The sequence below is a fragment of the Elephas maximus genome, chromosome 18 (assembly GCF_024166365.1).
Source record: "Elephas maximus indicus isolate mEleMax1 chromosome 18, mEleMax1 primary haplotype, whole genome shotgun sequence".
NCBI lineage: Eukaryota > Metazoa > Chordata > Mammalia > Proboscidea > Elephantidae > Elephas > Elephas maximus.
Window position 1 is genome coordinate 1,456,306 of NC_064836.1, and position 22,613 is coordinate 1,478,918.

The window sequence follows — 22,613 nt, forward strand, 5'->3', positions numbered from 1 at the left end:
TTAGAGTTTTTGTTAGTTTTAGGGTGGAGTTAAGGTTAAGTTTAGCGTTAGGGTAAGTGTTAGGTTTAGGTCCGGGTTAAGGTTAGGGTTAGGGAAAGGGTTAGGTGTTCGTGGGAGGGTTAGTGTTAGGTTTACACTTAAGCTGATGTTTTACAGTGTTACGGTTAGGTCAGGGTTGTAGTTAGGGTTAGGATGAGGTTTAGGTTTAGGGCTATATTTAGGGGATAGTTTAGGGTTTTTTAGGGTTAGGTTTGGTTTTAGGGTTAAGGTTAGGCTTAGGTTTATCTTGAAATTTATGTTAAGGATGAGGGTTAGGGTTAGCGTTAAGGTTAGGTGTTTGGGTTAAGGTTAGGGTTAGGTTTAGGGTTTGGGTTGGGGTTAGGTGTTTCGGTTAATGTTAGGGTCAGGTTTAGGGTAAGGGTTAGGGTTCGGTTTAGGATCAGGCTTAGGGTTAGGGTTAGAATTAGGGTTAGTGGTTAGGCTTAGGCTTAGGGTTAAGGTTAGGTTTAGGCTAAAGATCAGGATTTGATTTCGAGTTAGGTGTTAGTGTTTCGGTTAGGTTTAGGGTAGGGTTATATTTAGGGTTAGGTTAAGAGTTAGATTTAGGGTTACAGTTAAGGAGAGGGTTTTGGGTAAGTGTTACATTTAGGGTTAGGGTTAGGTTTAGGCCTAGGGCTAGGGTTAGGTTTAGATTTCGGGTTACAGGTTAGGGTTAGGTTTAAGTTTATGGTAGGGTAAAGTTAGGGTTAAGGTTTGGTTAGGGTTAGGGTCAGGGTTAGGATTAGGATTAGGTTTAGGGTGAGGGTTAGGGTCAGAGTTATTGTAAGGGTTAGGTTTGGGGTTACAGGTGGGCCAAGGTTAAGGTTAGGGTCAGGGTTAAAGTTAGGGTGTGCTTTAGATTAGGGATAGGGTGAAGTTTAAGATAGGGTGAGGGTTAGGGTTATGGCTAAGGTTTGCTTGAGTTTTCAGGTTAGTGTTAAGGTTATGTTTAGGGTTAGGAATAAGTTTATGGGTTCTGTTTACTTTTAGGGTTAGGGGTAGATTTTAGGTTAGGGTTAAGTTCAGTGTTACGGTTAGGGTTAGGTTTACGGTTTGTGTTAGGCATTGTGGTTGGTGTGAGGATTAGGTTTAGGATTAGGGTTGGGTAGGGTTAGAATTATGGTTATGGTAAGGTGTTAGGGATTAGAGGAGTAGTTTTGGGTTAGGGCTTGGGTGAGGGTTCCGGTTAGGCATTGTGGTTCTGGTCATGGTTAGTTTTGGTTTAGGGTTAGGGTTAGTTTTATGATTAGGTTTAGGGTTAGTTTTATGATTAGGTTTAGGGTTAGTGTTAGAGTTAGGGTCAGGCTTTGGTGCTAGGGGTTAGGTTTTGGGTTAGGGTTAGGGTTATCGTTAGGGCTTAGGTTTTCAGGTGAGTGTTAGGGTTAGGGTTAGGGATAGCGTTAGGGTTAGCTTTTGGGGGTACGGTTAGGGGTTAGGTGAGGGTTACAGTTAGTATTGCAGTTAAGGTTAGGTTTTAGGGCAAGTGTTATGATTAGGGTTAGAGTTAGAGTTAGGGTTAGGTTTAGGGTTAGGTGCAGGGTAAGTTTTAGGTTTAAGTCCTGGTTTAGGGTTAGAGTTAGTGTTCTATTTAGGGTCAAGTTTAGAGTTCGGGGTAGGTTTAGGATTAGGTCTATTGTTGGGCTTAGGATTAGGGTTAGGTTCAGAGCTATTGTAAGGCTTAGCTTTAGGGTTACAGATGGACTAGCTTTACGGTTAGAGTTAGGTTTAAGGTTAGGGTTTGGGCTAGGTTTACGTTTACGGTTATGGTTACGGTTAGGATTTGGTTGAAGTTTAGCATAGGCTGAGGGTTACTTTTAGGGTTAGGGCTAGAGTTTGGGTTTGTGTTCAGGTTAGTGTTATGGTTAGATTTAGGGTCCAGTTTAGGGTTAGGGGTTATGTTTAGTGTTAGGGTTAGTTTTAGGTTTAGGGTTAGTGTGAAGTTTAGGTTAAGGGTGAGAGTTAGGATTAGGGTTAGTGTTAGACGTTAGGTTTAGGATGCGACTTTTAGGTTTATGGTTAGGGTAGGTTTAAGTTTAGGGTTAATGTTAGGGTTAGTGTTAGATTAGGGTTACTGTTCGTGTTAGGGTTACAGTTAGGGTTAGGGATAGCATTAGGTTTAGGGTTAGGAATATAGTTAGGGGTTAGGGTGAGGGTTGGGGATATGGTGAGGGTTAGGTTTAGGTTTACAGTTAAGGTGAGGGTTTAGGGTAATTGTTATGGTTAGGGTTAGAGTTAGGGTCATGGTGAAGTTTCAGTTAATAGAGGGATTCAGGGTTAATGTTAGATTTAGGGTTAAGGTTAGTGTTAGGGTTAGGTTTAGGTTAGGGTTAAGGTAGCGGTCGGGTTAGGGTTAAGACTAGGTTTACGGTAAAGTGTAAGGCTAGGTTAGGGTTAGGTTTAGAGTTAGTGCTAGGCTCTAGGGTTAGGGTTAAGGTCAGGTTTAGAGTTATTGTTAGGTTTACGGTTAAGGTTAGGGTAGAGTTAAGGTTAAGTTTAAGGTTAGGGTAAGAGTTAGGTTTACGTCACGTTTAGGGTTAGGATGAGGGATAGGGTTAGAGTTAGGGAAAGGGGTAGGGTTTCGTGTGAGGATTAGTGTTATGTTTACATTAAGCTGATGTTTTTGGGTGTTACAGTAAGGTTTAGGGTTAGAGTTAGGTTAGGTTTAGAGTTAGGGCTAGAGTATGGTGATAGTGCTTTAGGCTTAGGTTTAGGGTGAAATTTAGGTTAAGGATGAGGGTTAGGGTTGGGGTAGCTGTTTGGATTAATCTTAGGGTCAGGTTTAGGGTTTTGGTTTAGAGTTCAGTTTAGATTCACGGTTAGGGGTAGACTTAGGTTTAGGGCTAGGGTTAGGTTTAGCGTTAGTTTAGCTCAGGGTTATGGTTTGAATGAAGTTAGGGTAGGTTTAGGGTTATGGTTAGGTTGAAATTTTGGTTAAGTGTGGGGGTTTGGTTTCGGGTTAGGGTTAGAGTTAGGGTTAGTGGTTCAGGTTAGGTTTAGGGTTAAGGTTAGGTTTAGGCTAAGCATTAGGGTTAGTGGTTAGTGTTTCAGTTAGGTTTAGGATAGGGTTATAATTAGGGTTAAGTTTAGGGTTACGGTAAGAGTTAGATTTATGTTTACAGTTAAGGTGAGGGTTTTGCGTAACTGTTACGGATAGGGTTAGGGCTAGGTTTTGGGTTCGAGTTGGGTTAGGGGTTAGGTTTAGGTTACGTTTATGGTAGGCTTAAAGTTAGGGTTAAGGTTAGGTTAGGGTTAGGGTCAGGGTTAGGATTAGAATTAGGTTTCGGGCGAGGGTTAGTGTCAGATTTATTACAAGGGTTAGGTTTAGGGTTACAGACGGGCCAAGGTTAAGGTTAGGGTTAGGTTTAGGGGTAGGATTAGGGCTAAAGTTAGGGTTAGCTTTAGGTTAGGGATAGGATGAAGTTTAAGATAGGGTGAGGGTTAGGGTTATGGCTAAGGTTTGGGTTAGTTTTCGGGTTAGTGTTAAGGTTATGTTTAGGGTTAGGGTTAAGTTTATGGGTTGTGTTTAGTTTTAGGGTTAGGGTTAGATTTAAGGTTAGGGTTAAGTTTAGTGTAACAGTTAAGGTTACGGTTTGTGTTAGGCATTGTGGTTGGGGTGAGGTTTAGGTTTAGGGTTAGGGTTGTGTATGCTTAGGATTATGGTTATGGTAAGGTGTTAGGGGTTAGAAGTGTAGTTTAGGGTTAGGGGTGGGTGAGGGTTCTGGTAAAGCATTGTGGTTCTGACCATGGTTAGGTTTGGTTTAGGGTTACGGTTAGGTTTATGATTAGGTTTCAGGTTAGTGTTCGAGTTAGAGTTAAGTTTTGTGTTAGGCTTTGGTGTTAGGGTTTAGCGTTTGGGTTAGGGTTAGGGTTATTGTTAGGGCTCAGGGGTTCAGGTTAGTGTTAGGGTTAGGGTTACGGATAGCATTAGGGTTAGGGTTGGGGATACGGTTAGGGGTTAGGGTGAGGGTTACGGTTCCTTTTACAGTTTAGGTGAGGGTTTAGGTTAAGTGTCATCATTAGGGTTAGAGTTAGGGTTATGGTTAGGTGTAGGGCAATATTTAGGTTTAGGTGCCGGTTTAGTGTTAGAGTCAGTGGTCAATTTAGGGTCAAGGTTAGATTTAGGGTTAGGGTAAGGTTTAGGTCTAGGGTTAGGATTAGGTTTAGGGTTAGGTTCAGGGCTATTGTAAGGGTTAGGTTTAGGGTTCCATTTGGACTAGCATTATGGTTAGAGTTATGTTCAAGGATAGGGTTTGGGTTAGGTTTAGGTTTAGGGTTAGGGTTTGGATGAAGTTTAGGATAGGGTGAGGGTTATTTTTATGGTTTGGGCTAAAGTTTGGTTTTGTGTTCAGCTTAGTGTTAAGGTTAGGTTTAGGGTTCGGTTTTGGGTTAGGGGTTATGTTTAGGGTTTGGGTTACGCTTTGGTTTAGGGTTAGTGAAGTTTAGGTTAAGGGTGAGGGTTAGGATAAAGGTTAGGATTAGGTTTATGGTAAGGTGTTAGTGGTTAGAGGTGTAGTTTAGGGTTAGGGTTTGGGTGAGGGTTCCGGTTAGGAATTGTGGTTCTGGTCATGGTTGGGTTTGGTTTAGGTTTATGATTAGGTTTCGGGTTAGTGTTAGAGTTAGGGTGAGAGTTAGGGTTAAGGTTTGGATTAGGCTTTGGTGTTAGGGGTTAGGGTTTGTGTTAGAGTTAGGGTTATCGTTAGGGCTCAGGGGTTTCAGGTTAGTTTTAGGGTTAAGGTTAGGGATTGCATTAGGGTTAGGTTTGGGGGATACGGTTAGGGGTTAGGGTGAGGGTTACGGTTAGTTTTGCAGTTAAAGTGTGGGTTTAGGATAAGTGTTATGATTAGGGTTAGAGTTGGAGTTATTTTTAGGTTTAGGGTTAGGTGTAGGGGAAGATTTAGGTTTAGGTCCAGGTTTAGGGTTAGAGTTAGTGTTCTCTTTAGGGTCAAGGGTGCAGTTAGGGTTAGGTTAGGATTAGGTCTAGGGCTAGGATTAGGTTTAGGGTTAATTTCCGGGCTATTGTAAGGGTTAGGTTTAGGGTTACAGATGGACTAGCGTTATGGTTAGAGGTAGGTTTAAGGTTAGGGTTTGGGTTAGGTTTAGGTTTAGGTTTAAGGTAGCGTTAGAGTTTGGATGAAGTTTAGGATAGCGTGAGGGTTATTTTTATGGTTAGGGCTAGAGTTTGGGTTTGTGTCCAGGTTAGCTTTAAGGCTAGGGTTCAGGTTAGGGTTAGGGGTTATGTTTAGGGTTAGGGTTATGTTTTGGTTTAGGGTTAGTGTGAAGTTTAGGTTAAGGGTGAGGGTTAGGATAAGAGTTAGAATTAGGGTTAGGATTATAGTTAGTGTTAGAGGTTAGATTTAGGATGCTAACGTTAGGTTTATGGTTAGGGTTGGGTTAATGTTAGAGTTAGGGTTAGATTAGGTTTAATGTTCGTGTTTGGGTTAGGGATAAGGTTAGGGATAGCATTAGGTTTAGGGTTGGGGATACGGTTAGGGGTTAGGGTGAGGGTTGTGGTTAGGGTGTGGGTTAGGGTTAGGTTTACAGTTAAGGTGAGGGTTTAGGGTCAGTGTTATAGTTAGGGTTCGAGTTAGAGTTTGGGTTAGGTTTAGGGTGAAGTTTCAGTTAATAGTCAGGGTCAGGGTAAGGGTTAGGGTTAAGATTACAGTTAGGGTTAAGTTTAGTGTTAGGGTTAGGGTTAGGGTAGGGGTAAGGTTAGGGTTAAGGCTAGGTTTACGGTAAAGGGTAGGGCTAGGTTAGGGTTAGGTTTAGAGTTAGAGCTAGTACTAGGGTTTAGGGTAAGAGGTAGGGTCAGGTTTAGAGTTTTTGTTAGTTTTAGGGTGGAGTTAAGGTTAAGTTTAGCGTTAGGGTAAGTGTTAGGTTTAGGTCCGGGTTAAGGTTAGGGTTAGGGAAAGGGTTAGGTGTTCGTGGGAGGGTTAGTGTTAGGTTTACACTTAAGCTGATGTTTTACAGTGTTACGGTTAGGTCAGGGTTGTAGTTAGGGTTAGGATGAGGTTTAGGTTTAGGGCTATATTTAGGGGATAGTTTAGGGTTTTTTAGGGTTAGGTTTGGTTTAGGGTTACGGTTAGGTTTATGATTAGGTTTCAGGTTAGTGTTCGAGTTAGAGTTAAGTTTTGGGTTAGGCTTTGGTGTTAGGGTTTAGCGTTTGGGTTAGGGTTAGGGTTATTGTTAGGGCTCAGGGGTTCAGGTTAGTGTTAGGGTTAGGGTTACGGATAGCATCAGGGTTAGGGTTGGGGATACGGTTAGGGGTTAGGGTGAGGGTTACGGTTCCTTTTACAGTTTAGGTGAGGGTTTAGGTTAAGTGTCATCATTAGGGTTAGAGTTAGGGTTATGGTTAGGTGTAGGGCAATATTTAGGTTTAGGTGCCGGTTTAGTGTTGGAGTCAGTGGTCAATTTAGGGTCAAGGTTAGATTTAGGGTTAGGGTAAGGTTTAGGTCTAGGGTTAGGATTAGGTTTAGGGTTAGGTTCAGGGCTATTGTAAGGGTTAGGTTTAGGGTTCCATTTGGACTAGCATTATGGTTAGAGTTATGTTCAAGGATCGGGTTTGGGTTAGGTTTAGGTTTAGGGTTAGGGTTTGGATGAAGTTTAGGATAGGGTGAGGGTTATTTTTATGGTTTGGGCTAAAGTTTGGTTTTGTGTTCAGCTTAGTGTTAAGGTTAGGTTTAGGGTTCGGTTTTGGGTTAGGGGTTATGTTTAGGGTTTGGGTTACGCTTTGGTTTAGGGTTAGTGAAGTTTAGGTTAAGGGTGAGGGTTAGGATAAAGGTTAGGATTAGGTTTATGGTAAGGTGTTAGTGGTTAGAGGTGTAGTTTAGGGTTAGGGTTTGGGTGAGGGTTCCGGTTAGGAATTGTGGTTCTGGTCATGGTTGGGTTTGGTTTAGGTTTATGATTAGGTTTCGGGTTAGTGTTAGAGTTAGGGTGAGAGTTAGGGTTAAGGTTTGGATTAGGCTTTGGTGTTAGGGGTTAGGGTTTGTGTTAGAGTTAGGGTTATCGTTAGGGCTCAGGGGTTTCAGGTTAGTTTTAGGGTTAAGGTTAGGGATTGCATTAGGGTTAGGTTTGGGGGATACGGTTAGGGGTTAGGGTGAGGGTTACGGTTAGTTTTGCAGTTAAAGTGTGGGTTTAGGATAAGTGTTATGATTAGGGTTAGAGTTGGAGTTATTTTTAGGTTTAGGGTTAGGTGTAGGGGAAGATTTAGGTTTAGGTCCAGGTTTAGGGTTAGAGTTAGTGTTCTCTTTAGGGTCAAGGGTGCAGTTAGGGTTAGGTTAGGATTAGGTCTAGGGCTAGGATTAGGTTTAGGGTTAATTTCCGGGCTATTGTAAGGGTTAGGTTTAGGGTTACAGATGGACTAGCGTTATGGTTAGAGGTAGGTTTAAGGTTAGGGTTTGGGTTAGGTTTAGGTTTAGGTTTAAGGTAGCGTTAGAGTTTGGATGAAGTTTAGGATAGCGTGAGGGTTATTTTTATGGTTAGGGCTAGAGTTTGGGTTTGTGTCCAGGTTAGCTTTAAGGCTAGGGTTCAGGTTAGGGTTAGGGGTTATGTTTAGGGTTAGGGTTATGTTTTGGTTTAGGGTTAGTGTGAAGTTTAGGTTAAGGGTGAGGGTTAGGATAAGAGTTAGAATTAGGGTTAGGATTATAGTTAGTGTTAGAGGTTAGATTTAGGATGCTAACGTTAGGTTTATGGTTAGGGTTGGGTTAATGTTAGAGTTAGGGTTAGATTAGGTTTAATGTTCGTGTTTGGGTTAGGGATAAGGTTAGGGATAGCATTAGGTTTAGGGTTGGGGATACGGTTAGGGGTTAGGGTGAGGGTTGTGGTTAGGGTGTGGGTTAGGGTTAGGTTTACAGTTAAGGTGAGGGTTTAGGGTCAGTGTTATAGTTAGGGTTCGAGTTAGAGTTTGGGTTAGGTTTAGGGTGAAGTTTCAGTTAATAGTCAGGGTCAGGGTAAGGGTTAGGGTTAAGATTACAGTTAGGGTTAAGTTTAGTGTTAGGGTTAGGGTTAGGGTAGGGGTAAGGTTAGGGTTAAGGCTAGGTTTACGGTAAAGGGTAGGGCTAGGTTAGGGTTAGGTTTAGAGTTAGAGCTAGTACTAGGGTTTAGGGTAAGAGGTAGGGTCAGGTTTAGAGTTTTTGTTAGTTTTAGGGTGGAGTTAAGGTTAAGTTTAGCGTTAGGGTAAGTGTTAGGTTTAGGTCCGGGTTAAGGTTAGGGTTAGGGAAAGGGTTAGGTGTTCGTGGGAGGGTTAGTGTTAGGTTTACACTTAAGCTGATGTTTTACAGTGTTACGGTTAGGTCAGGGTTGTAGTTAGGGTTAGGATGAGGTTTAGGTTTAGGGCTATATTTAGGGGATAGTTTAGGGTTTTTTAGGGTTAGGTTTGGTTTTAGGGTTAAGGTTAGGCTTAGGTTTATCTTGAAATTTATGTTAAGGATGAGGGTTAGGGTTAGCGTTAGGGTTAGGTGTTTGGGTTAAGGTTAGGGTTAGGTTTAGGGTTTGGGTTGGGGTTAGGTGTTTCGGTTAATGTTAGGGTCAGGTTTAGGGTAAGGGTTAGGGTTCGGTTTAGGATCAGGCTTACGGTTAGGGTTAGAATTAGGGTTAGTGGTTAGGCTTAGGCTTAGGGTTAAGGTTAGGTTTAGGCTAAAGATCAGGATTTGATTTCGAGTTAGGTGTTAGTGTTTCGGTTAGGTTTAGGGTAGGGTTATATTTAGGGTTAGGTTAAGAGTTAGATTTAGGGTTACAGTTAAGGAGAGGGTTTTGGGTAAGTGTTACATTTAGGGTTAGGGTTAGGTTTAGGCCTAGGGCTAGGGTTAGGTTTAGATTTCGGGTTACAGGTTAGGGTTAGGTTTAAGTTTATGGTAGGGTAAAGTTAGGGTTAAGGTTTGGTTAGGGTTAGGGTCAGGGTTAGGATTAGGATTAGGTTTAGGGTGAGGGTTAGGGTCAGAGTTATTGTAAGGGTTAGGTTTGGGGTTACAGGTGGGCCAAGGTTAAGGTTAGGGTCAGGGTTAAAGTTAGGGTGTGCTTTAGATTAGGGATAGGGTGAAGTTTAAGATAGGGTGAGGGTTAGGTTTATGGCTAAGGTTTGCTTGAGTTTTCAGGTTAGTGTTAAGGTTATGTTTAGGGTTAGGAATAAGTTTATGGGTTCTGTTTACTTTTAGGGTTAGGGGTAGATTTTAGGTTAGGGTTAAGTTCAGTGTTACGGTTAGGGTTAGGTTTACGGTTTGTGTTAGGCATTGTGGTTGGTGTGAGGATTAGGTTTAGGATTAGGGTTGGGTAGGGTTAGAATTATGGTTATGGTAAGGTGTTAGGGATTAGAGGAGTAGTTTTGGGTTAGGGCTTGGGTGAGGGTTCCGGTTAGGCATTGTGGTTCTGGTCATGGTTAGTTTTGGTTTAGGGTTAGGGTTAGTTTTATGATTAGGTTTAGGGTTAGTTTTATGATTAGGTTTAGGGTTAGTGTTAGAGTTAGGGTCAGGCTTTGGTGCTAGGGGTTAGGTTTTGGGTTAGGGTTAGGGTTATCGTTAGGGCTTAGGTTTTCAGGTGAGTGTTAGGGTTAGGGTTAGGGATAGCGTTAGGGTTAGCTTTTGGGGGTACGGTTAGGGGTTAGGTGAGGGTTACAGTTAGTATTGCAGTTAAGGTTAGGTTTTAGGGCAAGTGTTATGATTAGGGTTAGAGTTAGAGTTAGGGTTAGGTTTAGGGTTAGGTGCAGGGTAAGTTTTAGGTTTAAGTCCTGGTTTAGGGTTAGAGTTAGTGTTCTATTTAGGGTCAAGTTTAGAGTTCGGGGTAGGTTTAGGATTAGGTCTATTGTTGGGCTTAGGATTAGGGTTAGGTTCAGAGCTATTGTAAGGCTTAGCTTTAGGGTTACAGATGGACTAGCTTTACGGTGAGAGTTAGGTTTAAGGTTAGGGTTTGGGCTAGGTTTACGTTTACGGTTATGGTTACGGTTAGGATTTGGTTGAAGTTTAGCATAGGCTGAGGGTTACTTTTAGGGTTAGGGCTAGAGTTTGGGTTTGTGTTCAGGTTAGTGTTATGGTTAGATTTAGGGTCCAGTTTAGGGTTAGGGGTTATGTTTAGTGTTAGGGTTAGTTTTAGGTTTAGGGTTAGTGTGAAGTTTAGGTTAAGGGTGAGAGTTAGGATTAGGGTTAGTGTTAGACGTTAGGTTTAGGATGCTACTTTTAGGTTTATGGTTAGGGTAGGTTTAAGTTTAGGGTTAATGTTAGGGTTAGTGTTAGATTAGGGTTACTGTTCGTGTTAGGGTTACAGTTAGGTTTAGGGATAGCATTAGGTTTAGGGTTAGGAATATAGTTAGGGGTTAGGGTGAGGGTTGGGGATATGGTGAGGGTTAGGTTTAGGTTTACAGTTAAGGTGAGGGTTTAGGGTAATTGTTATGGTTAGGGTTAGAGTTAGGGTCATGGTGAAGTTTCAGTTAATAGAGGGGTTCAGGGTTAATGTTAGATTTAGGGTTAAGGTTAGTGTTAGGGTTAGGTTTAGGTTAGGGTTAAGGTAGCGGTCGGGTTAGGGTTAAGACTAGGTTTACGGTAAAGTGTAAGGCTAGGTTAGGGTTAGGTTTAGAGTTAGTGCTAGGCTCTAGGGTTAGGGTTAAGGTCAGGTTTAGAGTTATTGTTAGGTTTATGGTTAAGGTTAGGGTAGAGTTAAGGTTAAGGTTAAGTTTAAGGTTAGGGTAAGAGTTAGGTTTACGTCAGGTTTAGGGTTAGGATGAGGGATAGGGTTAGGGTTAGGGAAAGGGTTAGGGTTTCGTGTGAGGATTAGTGTTATGTTTACATTAAGCTGATGTTTTTGGGTGTTACAGTAAGGTTTAGGGTTAGAGTTAGGTTAGGTTTAGAGTTAGGGCTAGAGTATGGTGATAGTGCTTTAGGCTTAGGTTTAGGGTGAAATTTAGGTTAAGGATGAGGGTTAGGGTTGGGGTAGGTGTTTGGATTAATCTTAGGGTCAGGTTTAGGGTTCTGGTTTAGAGTTCAGTTTAGATTCAGGGTTAGGGGTAGACTTAGGTTTAGGGCTAGGGTTAGGTTTAGCATTAGTTTAGCTCAGGGTTAAGGTTTGAATGAAGTTAGGGTAGGTTTAGGGTTATGGTTAGGTTGAAATTTTGGTTAAGTGTGGGGGTTTGGTTTCGGGTTAGGGTTAGAGTTAGGGTTAGTGGTTAAGGTTAGGTTTAGGGTTAAGGTTAGGTTTAGGCTAAGCATTAGGGTTAGAGTTAGGGTTAGTGGTTAGTGTTTCAGTTAGGTTTAGGATAGGGTTATAATTAGGGTTAAGTTTAGGGTTACGGTAAGAGTTAGATTTACGTTTACAGTTAAGGTGAGGGTTTTGCGTAACTGTTACGGATAGGGTTAGTCCTAGGTTTAGGGTTAGAGTTGGGTTAGGGGTTAGGTTTAGGTTACGTTTATGGTAGGCTTAAAGTTAGGGTTAAGGTTAGGTTAGGGTTAGGGTCAGGGTTAGGATTAGAATTAGGTTTCGGGCGAGGGTTAGTGTCAGATTTATTACAAGGGTTAGGTTTAGGGTTACAGACGGGCCAAGGTTAAGGTTAGGGTTAGGTTTAGGGGTAGGATTAGGGCTAAAGTTAGGGTTAGCTTTAGGTTAGGGATAGGATGAATTTTAAGATAGGGTGAGGGTTAGGGTTATGGCTAAGGTTTGGGTTAGTTTTCGGGTTAGTGTTAAGGTTATGTTTAGGGTTAGGGTTAAGTTTATGGGTTGTGTTTAGTTTTAGGGTTAGGGTTAGATTTAAGGTTAGGGTTAAGTTTAGTGTAACAGTTAAGGTTACGGTTTGTGTTAGGCATTGTGGTTGGGGTGAGGTTTAGGTTTAGGGTTAGGGTTGTGTATGCTTAGGATTATGGTTATGGTAAGGTGTTAGGGGTTAGAAGTGTAGTTTAGGGTTAGGGGTGGGTGAGGGTTCTGGTAAAGCATTGTGGTTCCGACCATGGTTAGGTTTGGTTTAGGGTTACGGTTAGGTTTATGATTAGGTTTCAGGTTAATGTTCGAGTTAGAGTTAAGGTTTGGGTTAGGCTTTGGTGTTAGGGGTTAGGGTTTTGGGTTAGGGTTAGGGTTATTGTTAGTGCTCAGGGGTTCAGGTTAGTGTTAGGGTTAGGGTTACGGATAGCATCAGGGTTAGGGTTGGGGATACGGTTAGGGGTTAGGGTGAGGGTTACGGTTCCTTTTACAGTTTAGGTGAGGGTTTAGGTTAAGTGTCATCATTAGGGTTAGAGTTAGGGTTATGGTTAGGTGTAGGGCAATATTTAGGTTTAGGTGCCGGTTTAGTGTTGGAGTCAGTGGTCAATTTAGGGTCAAGGTTAGATTTAGGGTTAGGGTAAGGTTTAGGTCTAGGGTTAGGATTAGGTTTAGGGTTAGGTTCAGGGCTATTGTAAGGGTTAGGTTTAGGGTTCCATTTGGACTAGCATTATGGTTAGAGTTATGTTCAAGGATAGGGTTTGGGTTAGGTTTAGGTTTAGGGTTAGGGTTTGGATGAAGTTTAGGATAGGGTGAGGGTTATTTTTATGGTTTGGGCTAAAGATTGGTTTTGTGTTCAGCTTAGTGTTAAGGTTAGGTTTAGGGTTCGGTTTTGGGTTAGGGGTTATGTTTAGGGTTTGGGTTACGCTTTGGTTTAGGGTTAGTGAAGTTTAGGTTAAGGGTGAGGGTTAGGATAAAGGTTAGGATTAGGTTTATGGTAAGGTGTTAGTGGTTAGAGGTGTAGTTTAGGGTTAGGGTTTGGGTGAGGGTTCCGGTTAGGAATTGTGGTTCTGGTCATGGTTGGGTTTGGTTTAGGTTTATGATTAGGTTTCGGGTTAGTGTTAGAGTTAGGGTGAGAGTTAGGGTTAAGGTTTGGATTAGGCTTTGGTGTTAGGGGTTAGGGTTTGTGTTAGAGTTAGGGTTATCGTTAGGGCTCAGGGGTTTCAGGTTAGTTTTAGGGTTAAGGTTAGGGATTGCATTAGGGTTAGGTTTGGGGGATACGGTTAGGGGTTAGGGTGAGGGTTACGGTTAGTTTTGCAGTTAAAGTGTGGGTTTAGGATAAGTGTTATGATTAGGGTTAGAGTTGGAGTTATTTTTAGGTTTAGGGTTAGGTGTAGGGGAAGATTTAGGTTTAGGTCCAGGTTTAGGGTTAGAGTTAGTGTTCTCTTTAGGGTCAAGGGTGCAGTTAGGGTTAGGTTAGGATTAGGTCTAGGGCTAGGATTAGGTTTAGGGTTAATTTCCGGGCTATTGTAAGGGTTAGGTTTAGGGTTACAGATGGACTAGCGTTATGGTTAGAGGTAGGTTTAAGGTTAGGGTTTGGGTTAGGTTTAGGTTTAGGTTTAAGGTAGCGTTAGAGTTTGGATGAAGTTTAGGATAGCGTGAGGGTTATTTTTATGGTTAGGGCTAGAGTTTGGGTTTGTGTCCAGGTTAGCTTTAAGGCTAGGGTTCAGGTTAGGGTTAGGGGTTATGTTTAGGGTTAGGGTTATGTTTTGGTTTAGGGTTAGTGTGAAGTTTAGGTTAAGGGTGAGGGTTAGGATAAGAGTTAGAATTAGGGTTAGGATTATAGTTAGTGTTAGAGGTTAGATTTAGGATGCTGACGTTAGGTTTATGGTTAGGGTTGGGTTAATGTTAGAGTTAGGGTTAGATTAGGTTTAATGTTCGTGTTTGGGTTAGGGATAAGGTTAGGGATAGCATTAGGTTTAGGGTTGGGGATACGGTTAGGGGTTAGGGTGAGGGTTGTGGTTAGGGTGTGGGTTAGGGTTAGGTTTACAGTTAAGGTGAGGGTTTAGGGTCAGTGTTATAGTTAGGGTTCGAGTTAGAGTTTGGGTTAGGTTTAGGGTGAAGTTTCAGTTAATAGTCAGGGTCAGGGTAAGGGTTAGGGTTAAGATTACAGTTAGGGTTAAGTTTAGTGTTAGGGTTAGGGTTAGGGTAGGGGTAAGGTTAGGGTTAAGGCTAGGTTTACGGTAAAGGGTAGGGCTAGGTTAGGGTTAGGTTTAGAGTTAGAGCTAGTACTAGGGTTTAGGGTAAGAGGTAGGGTCAGGTTTAGAGTTTTTGTTAGTTTTAGGGTGGAGTTAAGGTTAAGTTTAGCGTTAGGGTAAGTGTTAGGTTTAGGTCAGGGTTAAGGTTAGGGTTAGGGAAAGGGTTAGGTGTTCGTGGGAGGGTTAGTGTTAGGTTTACACTTAAGCTGATGTTTTACAGTGTTACGGTTAGGTCAGGGTTGTAGTTAGGGTTAGGATGAGGTTTAGGTTTAGGGCTATATTTAGGGGATAGTTTAGGGTTTTTTAGGGTTAGGTTTGGTTTTAGGGTTAAGGTTAGGCTTAGGTTTATCTTGAAATTTATGTTAAGGATGAGGGTTAGGGTTAGCGTTAGGGTTAGGTGTTTGGGTTAAGGTTAGGGTTAGGTTTAGGGTTTGGGTTGGGGTTAGGTGTTTCGGTTAATGTTAGGGTCAGGTTTAGGGTAAGGGTTAGGGTTCGGTTTAGGATCAGGCTTAGGGTTAGGGTTAGAATTAGGGTTAGTGGTTAGGCTTAGGCTTAGGGTTAAGGTTAGGTTTAGGCTAAAGATCAGGATTTGATTTCGAGTTAGGTGTTAGTGTTTCGGTTAGGTTTAGGGTAGGGTTATACTTAGGGTTAGGTTAAGAGTTAGATTTATGGTTACAGTTAAGGGGAGGGTTTTGGGTAAGTGTTACATTTAGGGTTAGGGTTAGGTTTAGGCCTAGGGCTAGGGTTAGGTTTAGATTTCGGGTTACAGGTTAGGGTTAGGTTTAAGTTTATGGTAGGGTAAAGTTAGGGTTAAGGTTTGGTTAGGGTTAGGGTCAGGGTTAGGATTAGGATTAGGTTTAGGGTGAGGGTTAGGGTCAGAGTTATTGTAAGGGTTAGGTTTGGGGTTACAGGTGGGCCAAGGTTAAGGTTAGGGTCAGGGTTAAAGTTAGGGTGTGCTTTAGATTAGGGATAGGGTGAAGTTTAAGATAGGGTGAGGGTTAGGGTTATGGCTAAGGTTTGCTTGAGTTTTCAGGTTAGTGTTAAGGTTATGTTTAGGGTTAGGAATAAGTTTATGGGTTCTGTTTACTTTTAGGGTTAGGGGTAGATTTTAGGTTAGGGTTAAGTTCAGTGTTACGGTTAGGGTTAGGTTTACGGTTTGTGTTAGGCATTGTGGTTGGTGTGAGGATTAGGTTTAGGATTAGGGTTGGGTAGGGTTAGAATTATGGTTATGGTAAGGTGTTAGGGATTAGAGGAGTAGTTTTGGGTTAGGGCTTGGGTGAGGGTTCCGGTTAGGCATTGTGGTTCTGGTCATGGTTAGGTTTGGTTTAGGTTTAGGGTTAGTTTTATGATTAGGTTTAGGGTTAGTGTTAGAGTTAGGGTCAGGCTTTGGTGCTAGGGGTTAGGTTTTGGGTTAGGGTTAGGGTTATCGTTAGGGCTTAGGTTTTCAGGTGAGTGTTAGGGTTAGGGTTAGGGATAGCGTTAGGGTTAGCTTTTGGGGGTACGGTTAGGGGTTAGGTGAGGGTTACAGTTAGTATTGCAGTTAAGGTTAGGTTTTAGGGCAAGTGTTATGATTAGGGTTAGAGTTAGAGTTAGGGTTAGGTTTAGGGTTAGGTGCAGGGTAAGTTTTAGGTTTAAGTCCTGGTTTAGGGTTAGAGTTAGTGTCCTATTTAGGGTCAAGTTTAGAGTTCGGGGAAGGTTTAGGATTAGGTCTATTGTTGGGCTTAGGATTAGGGTTAGGTTCAGAGCTATTGTAAGGCTTAGGTTTAGGGTTACAGATGGACTAGCTTTACGGTTAGAGTTAGGTTTAAGGTTAGGGTTTGGGCTAGGTTTACGTTTACGGTTATGGTTAGGGTTAGGATTTGGTTGAAGTTTAGCATAGGCTGAGGGTTACTTTTAGGGTTAGGGCTAGAGTTTGGGTTTGTGTTCAGGTTAGTGTTATGGTTAGATTTAGGGTCCAGTTTAGGGTTAGGGGTTATGTTTAGTGTTAGGGTTAGTTTTAGGTTTAGGGTTAGTGTGAAGTTTAGGTTAAGGGTGAGAGTTAGGATTAGGGTTAGTGTTAGACGTTAGGTTTAGGATGCTACTTTTAGGTTTATGGTTAGGGTAGGTTTAAGTTTAGGGTTAATGTTAGGGTTAGTGTCAGATTAGGGTTACTGTTCGTGTTAGGGTTACAGTTAGGGTTAGGGATAGCATTTGGTTTAGAGTTAGGAATATAGTTAGGGGTTAGGGTGAGGGTTGGGGATATGGTGAGGGTTAGGTTTAGGTTTACAGTTAAGGTGAGGGTTTAGGGTAATTGTTATGGTTAGGGTTAGAGTTAGGGTCATGGTGAAGTTTCAGTTAATAGAGGGGTTCAGGGTTAATGTTAGATTTAGGGTTAAGGTTAGTGTTAGGGTTAGGTTTAGGTTAGGGTTAAGGTAGCGGTCGGGTTAGGGTTAAGACTAGGTTTACGGTAAAGTGTAAGGCTAGGTTAGGGTTAGGTTTAGAGTTAGTGCTAGGCTCTAGGGTTAGGGTTAAGGTCAGGTTTAGAGTTATTGTTAGGTTTACGGTTAAGGTTAGGGTAGAGTTAAGGTTAAGGTTAAGTTTAAGGTTAGGGTAAGAGTTAGGTTTACGTCAGGTTTAGGGTTAGGATGAGGGATAGGGTTAGGGTTAGGGAAAGGGTTAGGGTTTCGTGTGAGGATTAGTGTTATGTTTACATTAAGCTGATGTTTTTGGGTGTTACAGTAAGGTTTAGGGTTAGAGTTAGGTTAGGTTTAGAGTTAGGGCTAGAGTATGGTGATAGTGCTTTAGGCTTAGGTTTAGGGTGAAATTTAGGTTAAGGATGAGGGTTAGGGTTGGGGTAGGTGTTTGGATTAATCTTAGGGTCAGGTTTAGGGTTCTGGTTTAGAGTTCAGTTTAGATTCAGGGTTAGGGGTAGACTTAGGTTTAGGGCTAGGGTTAGGTTTAGCGTTAGTTTAGCTCAGGGTTAAGGTTTGAATGAAGTTAGGGTAGGTTTAGGGTTATGGTTAGGTTGAAATTTGGGTTAAGTGTGAGGGTTTGGTTTCGGGTTGGGGTTAGAGTTAGGGTTAGTGGTTCAGGTTAGGTTTAGGGTTAAGGTTAGGTTTAGGCTAAGCATTAGGGTTAGAGTTAGGGTTAGTGGTTAGTGTTTCAGTTAGGTTTAGGATAGGGTTATAATTAGGGTTAAGTTTAGGGTTACGGTAAGAGTTAGATTTACTTTTACAGTTAAGGTGAGGGTTTTGCGTAACTGTTACGGATAGGGTTAGGGCTAGGTTTAGGGTTAGAGTTGGGTTAGGGGTTAGGTTTAGGTTACGTTTATGGTAGGCTTAAAGTTAGGGTTAAGGTTAGGTTAGGGTTAGGGTCAGGGTTAGGATTAGAATTAGGTTTCGGGCGAGGGTTAGTGTCAGATTTATTACAAGGGTTAGGTTTAGGGTTACAGACGGGCCAAGGTTAAGGTTAGGGTTAGGTTTAGGGGTAGGATTAGGGCTAAAGTTAGGGTTAGCTTTAGGTTAGGGATAGGATGAAGTTTAAGATAGGGTGAGGGTTAGGGTTATGGCTAAGGTTTGGGTTAGTTTTCGGGTTAGTGTTAAGGTTATGTTTAGGGTTAGGGTTAAGTTTATGGGTTGTGTTTAGTTTTAGGGTTAGGGTTAGATTTAAGGTTAGGGTTAAGTTTAGTGTAACAGTTAAGGTTACGGTTTGTGTTAGGCATTGTGGTTGGGGTGAGGTTTAGGTTTAGGGTTAGGGTTGTGTATGCTTAGGATTATGGTTATGGTAAGGTGTTAGGGGTTAGAAGTGTAGTTTAGGGTTAGGGGTGGGTGAGGGTTCTGGTAAAGCATTGTGGTTCCGACCATGGTTAGGTTTGGTTTAGGGTTACGGTTAGGTTTATGATTAGGTTTCAGGTTAATGTTCGAGTTAGAGTTAAGGCTTGGGTTAGGCTTTGGTGTTAGGGGTTAGGGTTTTGGGTTAGGGTTAGGGTTATTGTTAGTGCTCAGGGGTTCAGGTTAGTGTTAGGGTTAGGGTTACGGATAGCATCAGGGTTAGGGTTGGGGATACGGTTAGGGGTTAGGGTGAGGGTTACGGTTCCTTTTACAGTTTAGGTGAGGGTTTAGGTTAAGTGTCATCATTAGGGTTAGAGTTAGGGTTATGGTTAGGTGTAGGGCAATATTTAGGTTTAGGTGCCGGTTTAGTGTTGGAGTCAGTGGTCAATTTAGGGTCAAGGTTAGATTTAGGGTTAGGGTAAGGTTTAGGTCTAGGGTTAGGATTAGGTTTAGGGTTAGGTTCAGGGCTATTGTAAGGGTTAGGTTTAGGGTTCCATTTGGACTAGCATTATGGTTAGAGTTATGTTCAAGGATAGGGTTTGGGTTAGGTTTAGGTTTAGGGTTAGGGTTTGGATGAAGTTTAGGATAGGGTGAGGGTTATTTTTATGGTTTGGGCTAAAGATTGGTTTTGTGTTCAGCTTAGTGTTAAGGTTAGGTTTAGGGTTCGGTTTTGGGTTAGGGGTTATGTTTAGGGTTTGGGTTACGCTTTGGTTTAGGGTTAGTGAAGTTTAGGTTAAGGGTGAGGGTTAGGATAAAGGTTAGGATTAGGTTTATGGTAAGGTGTTAGTGGTTAGAGGTGTAGTTTAGGGTTAGGGTTTGGGTGAGGGTTCCGGTTAGGAATTGTGGTTCTGGTCATGGTTGGGTTTGGTTTAGGTTTATGATTAGGTTTCGGGTTAGTGTTAGAGTTAGGGTGAGAGTTAGGGTTAAGGTTTGGATTAGGCTTTGGTGTTAGGGGTTAGGGTTTGTGTTAGAGTTAGGGTTATCGTTAGGGCTCAGGGGTTTCAGGTTAGTTTTAGGGTTAAGGTTAGGGATTGCATTAGGGTTAGGTTTGGGGGATACGGTTAGGGGTTAGGGTGAGGGTTACGGTTAGTTTTGCAGTTAAAGTGTGGGTTTAGGATAAGTGTTATGATTAGGGTTAGAGTTGGAGTTATTTTTAGGTTTAGGGTTAGGTGTAGGGGAAGATTTAGGTTTAGGTCCAGGTTTAGGGTTAGAGTTAGTGTTCTCTTTAGGGTCAAGGGTGCAGTTAGGGTTAGGTTAGGATTAGGTCTAGGGCTAGGATTAGGTTTAGGGTTAATTTCCGGGCTATTGTAAGGGTTAGGTTTAGGGTTACAGATGGACTAGCGTTATGGTTAGAGGTAGGTTTAAGGTTAGGGTTTGGGTTAGGTTTAGGTTTAGGTTTAAGGTAGCGTTAGAGTTTGGATGAAGTTTAGGATAGCGTGAGGGTTATTTTTATGGTTAGGGCTAGAGTTTGGGTTTGTGTCCAGGTTAGCTTTAAGGCTAGGGTTCAGGTTAGGGTTAGGGGTTATGTTTAGGGTTAGGGTTATGTTTTGGTTTAGGGTTAGTGTGAAGTTTAGGTTAAGGGTGAGGGTTAGGATAAGAGTTAGAATTAGGGTTAGGATTATAGTTAGTGTTAGAGGTTAGATTTAGGATGCTAACGTTAGGTTTATGGTTAGGGTTGGGTTAATGTTAGAGTTAGGGTTAGATTAGGTTTAATGTTCGTGTTTGGGTTAGGGATAAGGTTAGGGATAGCATTAGGTTTAGGGTTGGGGATACGGTTAGGGGTTAGGGTGAGGGTTGTGGTTAGGGTGTGGGTTAGGGTTAGGTTTACAGTTAAGGTGAGGGTTTAGGGTCAGTGTTATAGTTAGGGTTCGAGTTAGAGTTTGGGTTAGGTTTAGGGTGAAGTTTCAGTTAATAGTCAGGGTCAGGGTAAGGGTTAGGGTTAAGATTACAGTTAGGGTTAAGTTTAGTGTTAGGGTTAGGGTTAGGGTAGGGGTAAGGTTAGGGTTAAGGCTAGGTTTACGGTAAAGGGTAGGGCTAGGTTAGGGTTAGGTTTAGAGTTAGAGCTAGTACTAGGGTTTAGGGTAAGAGGTAGGGTCAGGTTTAGAGTTTTTGTTAGTTTTAGGGTGGAGTTAAGGTTAAGTTTAGCGTTAGGGTAAGTGTTAGGTTTAGGTCAGGGTTAAGGTTAGGGTTAGGGAAAGGGTTAGGTGTTCGTGGGAGGGTTAGTGTTAGGTTTACACTTAAGCTGATGTTTTACAGTGTTACGGTTAGGTCAGGGTTGTAGTTAGGGTTAGGATGAGGTTTAGGTTTAGGGCTATATTTAGGGGATAGTTTAGGGTTTTTTAGGGTTAGGTTTGGTTTTAGGGTTAAGGTTAGGCTTAGGTTTATCTTGAAATTTATGTTAAGGATGAGGGTTAGGGTTAGCGTTAGGGTTAGGTGTTTGGGTTAAGGTTAGGGTTAGGTTTAGGGTTTGGGTTGGGGTTAGGTGTTTCGGTTAATGTTAGGGTCAGGTTTAGGGTAAGGGTTAGGGTTCGGTTTAGGATCAGGCTTAGGGTTAGGGTTAGAATTAGGGTTAGTGGTTAGGCTTAGGCTTAGGGTTAAGGTTAGGTTTAGGCTAAAGATCAGGATTTGATTTCGAGTTAGGTGTTAGTGTTTCGGTTAGGTTTAGGGTAGGGTTATACTTAGGGTTAGGTTAAGAGTTAGATTTATGGTTACAGTTAAGGGGAGGGTTTTGGGTAAGTGTTACATTTAGGGTTAGGGTTAGGTTTAGGCCTAGGGCTAGGGTTAGGTTTAGATTTCGGGTTACAGGTTAGGGTTAGGTTTAAGTTTATGGTAGGGTAAAGTTAGGGTTAAGGTTTGGTTAGGGTTAGGGTCAGGGTTAGGATTAGGATTAGGTTTAGGGTGAGGGTTAGGGTCAGAGTTATTGTAAGGGTTAGGTTTGGGGTTACAGGTGGGCCAAGGTTAAGGTTAGGGTCAGGGTTAAAGTTAGGGTGTGCTTTAGATTAGGGATAGGGTGAAGTTTAAGATAGGGTGAGGGTTAGGGTTATGGCTAAGGTTTGCTTGAGTTTTCAGGTTAGTGTTAAGGTTATGTTTAGGGTTAGGAATAAGTTTATGGGTTCTGTTTACTTTTAGGGTTAGGGGTAGATTTTAGGTTAGGGTTAAGTTCAGTGTTACGGTTAGGGTTAGGTTTACGGTTTGTGTTAGGCATTGTGGTTGGTGTGAGGATTAGGTTTAGGATTAGGGTTGGGTAGGGTTAGAATTATGGTTATGGTAAGGTGTTAGGGATTAGAGGAGTAGTTTTGGGTTAGGGCTTGGGTGAGGGTTCCGGTTAGGCATTGTGGTTCTGGTCATGGTTAGGTTTGGTTTAGGTTTAGGGTTAGTTTTATGATTAGGTTTAGGGTTAGTGTTAGAGTTAGGGTCAGGCTTTGGTGCTAGGGGTTAGGTTTTGGGTTAGGGTTAGGGTTATCGTTAGGGCTTAGGTTTTCAGGTGAGTGTTAGGGTTAGGGTTAGGGATAGCGTTAGGGTTAGCTTTTGGGGGTACGGTTAGGGGTTAGGTGAGGGTTACAGTTAGTATTGCAGTTAAGGTTAGGTTTTAGGGCAAGTGTTATGATTAGGGTTAGAGTTAGAGTTAGGGTTAGGTTTAGGGTTAGGTGCAGGGTAAGTTTTAGGTTTAAGTCCTGGTTTAGGGTTAGAGTTAGTGTCCTATTTAGGGTCAAGTTTAGAGTTCGGGGAAGGTTTAGGATTAGGTCTATTGTTGGGCTTAGGATTAGGGTTAGGTTCAGAGCTATTGTAAGGCTTAGGTTTAGGGTTACAGATGGACTAGCTTTACGGTTAGAGTTAGGTTTAAGGTTAGGGTTTGGGCTAGGTTTACGTTTACGGTTATGGTTAGGGTTAGGATTTGGTTGAAGTTTAGCATAGGCTGAGGGTTACTTTTAGGGTTAGGGCTAGAGTTTGGGTTTGTGTTCAGGTTAGTGTTATGGTTAGATTTAGGGTCCAGTTTAGGGTTAGGGGTTATGTTTAGTGTTAGGGTTAGTTTTAGGTTTAGGGTTAGTGTGAAGTTTAGGTTAAGGGTGAGAGTTAGGATTAGGGTTAGTGTTAGACGTTAGGTTTAGGATGCTACTTTTAGGTTTATGGTTAGGGTAGGTTTAAGTTTAGGGTTAATGTTAGGGTTAGTGTCAGATTAGGGTTACTGTTCGTGTTAGGGTTACAGTTAGGGTTAGGGATAGCATTTGGTTTAGAGTTAGGAATATAGTTAGGGGTTAGGGTGAGGGTTGGGGATATGGTGAGGGTTAGGTTTAGGTTTACAGTTAAGGTGAGGGTTTAGGGTAATTGTTATGGTTAGGGTTAGAGTTAGGGTCATGGTGAAGTTTCAGTTAATAGAGGGGTTCAGGGTTAATGTTAGATTTAGGGTTAAGGTTAGTGTTAGGGTTAGGTTTAGGTTAGGGTTAAGGTAGCGGTCGGGTTAGGGTTAAGACTAGGTTTACGGTAAAGTGTAAGGCTAGGTTAGGGTTAGGTTTAGAGTTAGTGCTAGGCTCTAGGGTTAGGGTTAAGGTCAGGTTTAGAGTTATTGTTAGGTTTACGGTTAAGGTTAGGGTAGAGTTAAGGTTAAGGTTAAGTTTAAGGTTAGGGTAAGAGTTAGGTTTACGTCAGGTTTAGGGTTAGGATGAGGGATAGGGTTAGGGTTAGGGAAAGGGTTAGGGTTTCGTGTGAGGATTAGTGTTATGTTTACATTAAGCTGATGTTTTTGGGTGTTACAGTAAGGTTTAGGGTTAGAGTTAGGTTAGGTTTAGAGTTAGGGCTAGAGTATGGTGATAGTGCTTTAGGCTTAGGTTTAGGGTGAAAT